Source organism: Tympanuchus pallidicinctus, unplaced genomic scaffold (assembly GCF_026119805.1).
Source record: "Tympanuchus pallidicinctus isolate F22 unplaced genomic scaffold, pur_lepc_1.0 scaffold2, whole genome shotgun sequence".
In the NCBI taxonomy this organism is placed as follows: Eukaryota; Metazoa; Chordata; class Aves; order Galliformes; family Phasianidae; genus Tympanuchus; species Tympanuchus pallidicinctus.
The window spans coordinates 45,654,388-45,664,474 of record NW_026294721.1 but is presented as its reverse complement, the minus strand read 5'-3'; positions in this window follow the sequence as shown (position 1 = coordinate 45,664,474).

The window sequence follows — 10,087 nt, the reverse complement described above, 5'->3', positions numbered from 1 at the left end:
GTTGGCATGTTATCTTGAATAGCTTCATGGTATGAAAATTGGAGGAGAGGGTATGTCTCTAATGGCGTATGCAAGACCTTCAGATTCTGGCCTGTGAAATTTGCTTTCAGGCTTGCTTCTGGATATTCATTTGAAAGAATCATTTACATGAAAGCGATGAATATCAAGTACTCATAGTTTGAGTATGATGGTAGTTTGGATGCTTAATTTCATTAATTTTTAATTTCATTATTCACTACTTGTTGCTTAACCTGAAAAAAACAGTGGTTTCTCCAGAAGGATGTGTGTCTTCCCAATTCCAATCTTCCTTTTAAAATAAATAAACTTAAATATAAATTAAATTCTAAGGGTAAGATATTTCTTCAGAGGTGGTCTTTTTAAAGAGTTATGGTAGTGATTTGATGCCGTAATTGACTTCAGAAAACTGTCAGTGATGCAATTGTTCACTAGCTTATCCCTACAGTTTAGGAAATGTCAGAATACATAATTTTAAAGATCTGCACTTAGGTAGACATCTAAATACTGAGAGGCTGGAGCAGCAGAAGGACAAAGATCACAGTTTTGGGCAGTTTGCCTTGCCTTGAATGGAAAGAAAAACTCACACTGATTGCTTTGCTTTCATCGTGTTTTAAAAAGCTTGTGTAAAACTTTCCTCCGTTATGAAGCGAAGGAGGATTTGTCCCCTTATGATGACCTTCTTAGAGCAGTTAAAATGTAAGAAAATGAGTTTAGCAGATGTCAAAATTAGTGCAACTCAGGGGACTAATAACAACTGTACTGTTGACACATCAAATAACATCCTTGGGATGTGGGACAACACCTAATGTGCGTTTTGTCTGACCTACTACACACGTGTGTGTCAGACCTTGAGTAAACTAATCAACTTGGAAAGAGACATTCTGCTTGGGTTTCAAATTATTTATACTACTTAAAAGAGAGTAAATGTTTGACTAAGCCTGGGGGATCAAAATATCATCTGAATTTGTGAAGAGCTGTATTTTAGTATTAATATTTCCAGATACTAAAACAAACAATGAAAATACGTGTAGAAAATATGATTTCTTTTTTTTTCCCAGTGTAGAATTCAGTGCCTTTTGAAGTCAGCATAAACGAATAAATAAATAGATCCTCAAGCATTCCCTGTTAGGGAAGGTCTCCAGGCTTATCTGGATGACTGGTGACCTAAGAAAAATTTCTTCCCTTTGCTCTCTCCTCTCTGCCCAAATCTCCCCTCTGTAAGACAGCATGAAAGAGAGGCATATCTTGTAGGTCAGATGAAATAGGAAAAGGTTAGAATTGCCAGAAGTTGATCTGAAACAGACTTTGTATGGAAATACAAACAAACAAAAAGATTATTTAGATAAATAAGGATTTGCATTGGTCCCAAAACAAGAGCAGTATTTTGGTTTAGTTTTAAATGGTGGAGCAAAAAAGTCTGCAAAACTTGATACTTAGTCATTATAAACCTGCAATAATAGAAATCACTTTCTTATTGATCAAAACAAAGCTCAGAATGTGAAGTGTTCCAAATGGATTCTTGGTGGAAAGGGGGTAAGTCCTTTCAAAACTTTTGACATTTCAGATCTGCTAGCAAGCATTAAGAAAATAAATAAGTTTACTTAACATTATTTTAACAAATATTCTCATTTAATAAGGAAGAAGTTGAAAGAGTAAGCTACAATTTAAGTTTATAAATTATATATCTTTCTGAACTAGCTTAACCTTTAAGATAATTTCTAATTCTGATCATGCGTATAGTTATTTTCTAATTCCACTAACTAAATGTTCAAGCTTTTGATATATAACTTCTGTGTTCCATGGTCATTGTGGATTGTGCTTTGTATTAAATGTTCAACACTTGCTGTGGAGCAGTGCAATGTTTTATGGCTTGTTTTGTGCTGGCATGGAGTGCATCATTTCTGTGGACTCTGTAGGTTCTCTGCCTGATCACTTGAATTCTGAGGGTTGGTGCCTTACACCTGCATGAAATTTTCCTCCAGGGAACTTCTCTTCCCGTATGCAGGGTGCCACATAAATTCTTGCCTTGTCTCTCATTATAAGATGTATTCTGTGCAAATATATGTAAGTGGTGATGCTAGCTGGTCATAAACAAAACCCTTCCTGAATGAACTTCTTGTGATAGAATGGTTCCTGGTGACAGAACTAGGGGCAGTAGGTACAAGCTGGTACATAGGAATTTTCATGCAAACGTAAGGAAAAACTTTGCTGTGAGGATGACAGAGCATTGGAATAAATGCCCAGAGAGGTTGTGGATTCTCCTTCTCTGGAGACATTCAAGACCCATCTGGATATTTTCCTGTGTAACCTACTGTTGGGTATAGCAGAGGAGGGTTGGACTGATGATCTATCTCCAGTGGTCCCTTCCAACCCATAGTAGTCTGAGATTTTGTGGAAAATAATAGTAAATGGTTGCCTGCTTACCTACTGTCACAACCTGTCTATATATGTTATTGCTCACAAGGCAGGAAACAGATCTCCAGCCCTCAAAATATAGGATTGTGCAGTTCTACCATGTTTAAAGAAGGAATTAATTATAAGGTTTGGAGAGGGATTAAAGGCTACATTATGAATGCATTATAAACACTGGTTATTAATGGAAGTTAATGCCCTGACTACAGTGAGAAACTCTTGCTCTCCAGTGACCTTGGAGAAAATCTGCTTTCCAAAGGCACAATTCACCTATTTCAAGTGGCATTGTGGAGAAAAGCCAAGAGCTTTGAACCACAATTTCTTTTTCACAAGCAACTGAAGACAAATTTTATTAGATTTTTTTTTTTTTTTTCTAAAGAGACAGTAGCTACTATTCACAGACTGTTCGGAGAAATGAGTGTAGGGGCCTGGCCAACAAAATCTTTCTTAACGTTTAACTAAGGAGTGAGATGCCTACTGTTTACTTTTTTTTTTTTTTTTATTAAACATTTTTTCTTTGCTTTGCCTGGGGCAATTTGTACTCTGATTCTGTGATTCTGTATTGGATACTGTCAGCTCTGAAAATCAATCGCTTGTCTATGCTGCGAGTACCTATGAAATTACTTGCTCTTAAGTACTAAATCGGAAATATATGGATTTTAAAACGACCAGAGCACATAACTGTAAGTTCAGATGCTTTCTTTGCTCATGTATATTTAAAGTGTGTTCAGTCCAGCACAGTTGATTGGCTCTTTAGCTTTTCTCACAAAAGTCCTGTGTCATCTTGATAACTAAAAGCCACCACTGGGTAATAATTTAGCCTCTTTCCTTTCTAAAAGGCATTTGTGCTGACACCATAGTCATTATTTTAAAATCTGTTCTAAATCTAATTTCTCTTTGGAATTCAGACCTCCATAATGTGTGTTATTTTTATGTGGATTATTTGAAGAACAGATAACAAATAAAACCACTGTCAGTGGGATGTGGTAAAAATTTTCCTTTAACATGTGGTGGCAGAGCAGGAAGAGACCAAAGAAAATGGGGAATGAGTATAGACCAAGAACAAAGTGTAAAGAGAACTTGCAACTCCACTGGTGCTATACTTGGGTAGGAAGTTGTTTGCATAAATTCCATAATTGCTGTCAAGTTTTCAGTAGAAGAGGTTAGGTTGGTTTCCACTTAAAAAAAATAATAATAATAAAATAAAAAGGAAAAAGGGGAAAAAAAACACAAAAACAAACAAACAGTGCATTGGCTGTAGTGAAAGCTCTGGGCTGCAGGAATTGCACTGTTCAATCTGTTCCAACAGTGATATAATCCTGAGGCAGTTACCCTTCTTGCCAATATGGAAGCACAAAGGAGAGAAATGGAAATCAATTCCTGTATGCAATTATCAGTCAACTTCTTCCCTAATATCAAGTTGTATCTGTTGCCATGGTAGGTACATTTATGTACTTTATCCCTCTCAAGTAATATATCTAGTAAATACATTGAGTTTTTTAATGTACTGGTGCTCCCTCCTGATGATGATTCATATACGTCCTAGTCTTAAGAGCTCCTCTGTTGCCTACTAACTTTTTATCAAGCCATTTCAGTAACAGGAAGAGCACTTAACTTATTAAACCTCTCTGCTCTGCTGATTAAGTCAACCTTCTTCTAAATTCTGCAAAAGGCAGTTCTGGAGGCTGCCCCGTCCTTGGACATGTGATGCCCCGTCCTTGGACGTGTGATGCCCCATCCTTGGACGTGTTCAAGGCCAGGTTGGACGGGGTCCTGGGCAACCTGATCTGAATGTGTATGTTTGGTGGCCCTGCTAGGCAGGGGGATTGGAACTACATGATCCTTGAGGTCCCTTCCAACCCAGGTGATTCTGTGATTCTGTGACTGTGTATACAGGATTATGTCCATTAAGCCATTTCAGGTATGACTCTGCAGTGCCTCACAGACACATTGACTCTCGTGACTTCAGCGGTGTCTTGTGGCATGCTTTTCTTCATCCCTTTTATAGAAGAAATTAGTTCAGGACAGCTCTGGACAGACAGCAATAACTGATGGGTGGAGCAGGTGTTAGAACTGGTGAGACCCTCCAGGCAGTTTCAACAAGGCTTTGAAAATCCATCCTAAATTACAATGCCTTGAATTCTAGTTTGTACCTATATGTCTATGGTAATTGCACAGTAGATGAAAAGATTATTTTTTCTCTCTTAAGTGAAACTCTCCAAAATTATCCCTGATTTTATTAAACATGGTGGAAACATAGCCTAAAGTTTGACACGCTAAAAAAGTCTATGCTGAATGCTGTGATTTCTGTATTCAGGGATGCATTAAGGGAAAAAAGTATCCAGAACTTTAGAAAATAAAATTCCTACTGGTATACAAAATACGTTCTATATTCATACACTCCTTACAGGTTTAGGGAAATTAAATTGCATTCACGTTAGGCATATCAGGTGTATAACCCAAGAGAGTTTAATGTCTTGTTTTACACATCAGCGCTGGGAATCAGGATTTCCCAACACAACATGGTCACAAAAAATGAATTAGCACTGACGCAGAGCTCATGACCTCCTTGGCGCCAAAGGGCTACATTTAGCCAATTTCCTGCAAGGATATAGTTCAAGGAAAGTTTCTCACTGATGCCTAATGTAATTCATATGATCACATTTGCTTTTTCTTTTTTTAACTTCTATAGGAGAGATTTGAAAAAAAAAAAAAAAAAAATCAATTTTTAATATCTACATGAATACCATTCCCTGTCTGAAAATAAGATTTAATCCCATTGCTTTTGTATATGCCCCATTTGACAGTTAAGTCCAACTTTTTGTTATTTCAGCAGACTTCAAACGTGTAATAAATAAATTTCCACTGGGTTGGCACTTCCTTTTTGCTTCCTGGTGTAGGGATTGATTGTTCTTTGCGTGTCTCTTGGGATTTTATGATCTTTCTCAGAATGACTGACTTGACCACAAATTCAACCATCATAATTTTCAGAAATGGTTCACACAGAAAATGCATTAGAGGCCATTTTTAGAACAATAGCAACAGCTTCATATTGTATAAGATCAAATGCCTTCTCAGGTGTAGCAGGAGATACGAACAATGATGGAATTGACTCAAAATGTTCCTAGTTCATGAGGTTAGAGTGAGTCAGAGGGGAGGTTGTAACTGAAAATTTTTAAGAAACAGTGTAACTGGAATAAGAACTTCTTACAAGGAGTGTCCTTATGTATATGCATGCAAATACTAGTGTTGATTTAGACTAGTTAGCAGAAGGTTAGCAGGTATTACAGAGATAGACAGTATTACATTTGAATGCATATTAGGTTAAAAAATAGTAAAATTTTATTCGTAAGTCTGAATTAGCTAAAAACCTAACTGAATAATTAAATATCTCAAACAGGAATAAGGAAAGAAACCAAAGCATTATAATGGTTAACTGAGAAAGTAAATACGTCTGCTGGCATTTCAGATGTCCAAGTATATCATGATCTTTCTAGGCCTTGCATTTATATCTCCCAGTCCTGACTGATGTATCAGATATACTTGTGGTCTATAATGGAAAGAAATACCTATATTCAGTCACAGAAATAATCTTCTTATATTCTACTAATTAATGAACAGTATTAGTGTATATAGATATATATGCTTAACAGGTCAGTAATGAAATATTCATTCTTATTTAATAAACCATGATGAATAAAATCAATTATACTAGATTGCTCGAAAGTGTTTCTAGTATCTGGGTTTTCATATTTCCTTCTTTCTTGGGTACTTCTGGTTACAGCTTGGTCTAATTTCTTTGTCTTGCAAAATGTTTGGAAAAAAAAGTCGATTTCCAATGGAAAAAATTTGAAGGGAAAATATGTCTCAGTAGTGACCAGTTAACCCTGGATCAGTTCATCCCTGAATCATATGGTTTGGAAAAGAAATCCAGGATTATGAAGTCCAAGCATCAACCTGCTTTACCAAGTCCTATCACTAAACTATGCCCCTTAGTGCTGTATCCCTAAGTCTCTTAAATACCTCCAGGGATGAGAGATTTTCTAAACTAAAAAAAAAATGCTGAAAGAAATTTGAATTTCACTGTGTTGTTATTGCTCATTATCTGTCTCTGGTGGCCAGATGGTTTATCCAATATACTATTTTAAATAAAACTCTATTCCAAATAGAGGGTGAAACTATTTAAAGTATTAAATGCATTAAATGTTTTATAATTGTGAATGGTGTGCAATCATAATTCCTAGGCAAGCTATTAAAAATACAACTGGAAATGGTTTCAAATGACCCAACAGTAAGCATCAAATGTGCATTTTATTTTTTGTAGCAATAATAAGGAAAAAACTGCAGTGTTTTTATGTGTGAAACACACAATGTTTAACACTTTTTTTTTTTTTTTTTTAGTCTTAATAGGATTATTATTATTGCTTAGTATACAAGTGGTCATTCTACTTGCGGAGAATGAGTGCTCTACTTTCTTCACCAGGTGCTGTGACTTCTGTTAAAAGGAATAATGAAGTCTAACATCTGTTCAAATTCAAGTAAGTATAAATTAAATTTTTAATTTATATGGGAATCAGCTAGTGTTGAATGGTACATATGTGTCTCTTGGGAGCCTTGGATTTTAGGGGAAGCTCTCATACTCATAGTACAAGTGACTGATACTGGCATGGCCAAGTGACTGGTGGTGGCATGGGCTGCTTGAGGCAGGGCTTACCCTATGGACTTGATGCATACTGGGACCTGTTGCTTGGAGGCACTCCAAGAGCAGTTGTCTCCTACTGCTTTTACTGTGAAGGCTGTGCCTTCTCTCAGCATTTTGAGCAACATGGTGATGGGTTTGTGACTCATGCATTAGTGTTGTGTTTGAAAAATTCAGATACAGGTTTCCTCTGCTTAAATGTTAAAAAAAAAAAAAAAAAAAGAGAAGCTGTTGCTACAGTCATTCATTTGGGAATAGGTGGATACCTGACTACTGTGCAGATGTTGTGCTAATGAACTAATGAGCCTAACATCATATAATTTTCCTACCAGAGAAAAAAAACCTCAATGGCTTTGATCCAAAGCAATCATGTTTCCTGTTTTCATTCACCAGTTTTACTACGCTGTGTAGAAAGACATAGCTGGAATTATATATTCACTATAAACAACTGCTGTACAAGTTTATACTTGGGGAATAAATGAGCTCAGAAATATTTTTATAGGCTGCTATTTGGTGAGAAGCACTGAAGTAACTTAACTTGCTAATGCATTCGTTCCCTTTATAATCAAGACAGTTCAACCATTTTCATGATAATTTTATGCCCTACAGCATAGCTTTGGTTGTAACTAAAATGTAAAATGTAGACTTAAAGTGAAATAAGAAAATGTACGTTCAGCAGAGCTTTTTTTCCCCCATCAATTTGCATGAACTTAGAAAATCATTACTGAGAAAACAGAACTTAGTTTGATCTCTGTACTTCAGTAATCAAAGTAGATGATGTATGTACAATTGCATGAAGGTTGATATTTTCATATCTGCTTATTAAAGAAGGTAATTACAGAGATGCTAGGTATCAGTTTTGCAATGTAAGTATCCAAAATTCTGAATCATTGAGTAAAATTTTGAGACTGTATGTTTCTACTACGAGAGGAAACTAAGCACAGTTCCAACCCAAGCCATTCTATGATTCTTCCAATGTCAGCATATGTAATCAGATTGCATGACACAGCACTCGCTGAGGTGTGAGCATATAATGATACAGCCAATGACTGAAAACCCAAGAGTGGGACTTCAATCGCTATTCAAGGATTGTCTGTGAGATTAAGTGCAGCAGGTAAAAGGATAGAGAAACTCAAAGAGACTTAATATTTGACATGGAATTACATTTCAGAAGTACTGCATAATGCGTACTTTCTTAGAAAAACTAAACATACATATAGATCTCTTACAGATTATACAATAGTAGGCAAATAAACACACCTTGGAATTCCTCCATAATATTTACTGGGAGGAGATGGTGCATTATGGGAAAATGGAGACAATTTTTGAGAATTGCTGTGGTAACGGATAATCTCAAAGATCTAGTATCTTTGCTCATCCATAAACATAAATTTCTAATAAAATAAGAAGCAGTTCAAAACAATAGTTTTTCCCCAATTTTCATTTTGTTTTGAAACTCTAATCTCTGATATATGTTGACCTTGCTTACTCATATATAAACGTGGATACATATGTGCATGTATTTGCATTTTGTTTATATTATATACATGTATAATTATGCCATACTTTCATCTATAAACACGGGGAACTTGCTGTAGTGGGGGCTTGAACTTGATGATCTCCAGAGGTTCCTTCCAACCCCTGTAAGTCTGCGACAAAATATATTCCTTATCTAAATGAACGCCTTCAGGAATTTACAGGTACTAGCCAAAATAGAAGAAAAATAGTTTAGCTGTACACTTTAAAAGAAGTTATCATGTTCCTATTACTCTATTTACACAGTAAGTATGAATACGAAATACAGGAATTACTTTTTGGAGAGCACTCTTAACTTAAGTATCTGTTTGTTTGACTTGGATGTTGGTACCTAAATTTTGCCTATAAAGTATTTCCCATTAATCTGAGATCTACTTCTGTGTGATGTTCATTGAATTCATTGATTTACACAAAGTAGAAGGAAAGCTGTGTTATTTTTTGTTTGTTTTCTTTGTTTTGTTGTTGGTTTACTTTTTGGTTTTTTTTCTTGTTGTTGTTGTTTTGGTTTTGTTTTTTTTTTTTTTTTTAAAGAAAAGGCTTTCTGAGTTACTGATTATCACACTCTTGTAGGAAGAGGAAAGTATTTTCTTAATGACTATTCTGGGGCTGTAGTGCATTATTTTTCTCACGGTCCTCCCTGTTGTTTTTCAGATGCAGCCATTCCCTCTTCCTCAAGAACTGGACCGTGATGTGAATTCAGTTTTGGATGGGGGCAGCTTCCTGCAGCCAGCTGGGATTGTATCAGGAGTTGGGCACTGAAGGTAAACTTCTTGTAGTCAATTATGGACACAATGCCTTGAACACTTAGTGCTGCTAGAACAACTTGTAAAGAATAGGAGTGCTTGATGACATTTACCAGGCCTTGCTACTGTGGAGACTGATCACAGTCATGCCATTAAAATGAATAATAACATTTAAATCAGAGGAAAGAATCAGTGATGTCAGCAGCAAGCTGTCTCCTGCAGATGTAATGGTTTTGACTTGCTTTTGGCTAAATTCTTCTTGATGATCTTCTCAGAGGTCAGTAGGTTTTATTATTTTCTTTTAGATTATTTTTTTTTTCCTTTCTATTTGATCTCAACACAGCACAGATCTCAAGTTTTTTGGAGGTATGATCTTAAAGTCACCTTACTTGCTCCTGAGCCCTGACTTGTTTCCATGCAGTATGTATGAGAGGTGACTACCAACCCAATTACAAGGCTAAGTGTAGTTCCAAGCTGCTGTGTTGGTCATCACTGAGGACTGTATGAGTGCAGTGTTAGACTGAAGAAGGCTTACAGCAGAACTATAAGTTGTATTTTGTACAGAGGTATTGTAAATTTATGATGAAAATCCGCTTTTATGTTTTGAGTATAATTTGCTAGCATTTCTGTCTGTGTTGTTCTTATTTGCAAGCTTGCTTTAGGAAGGTCTCAACTGTGT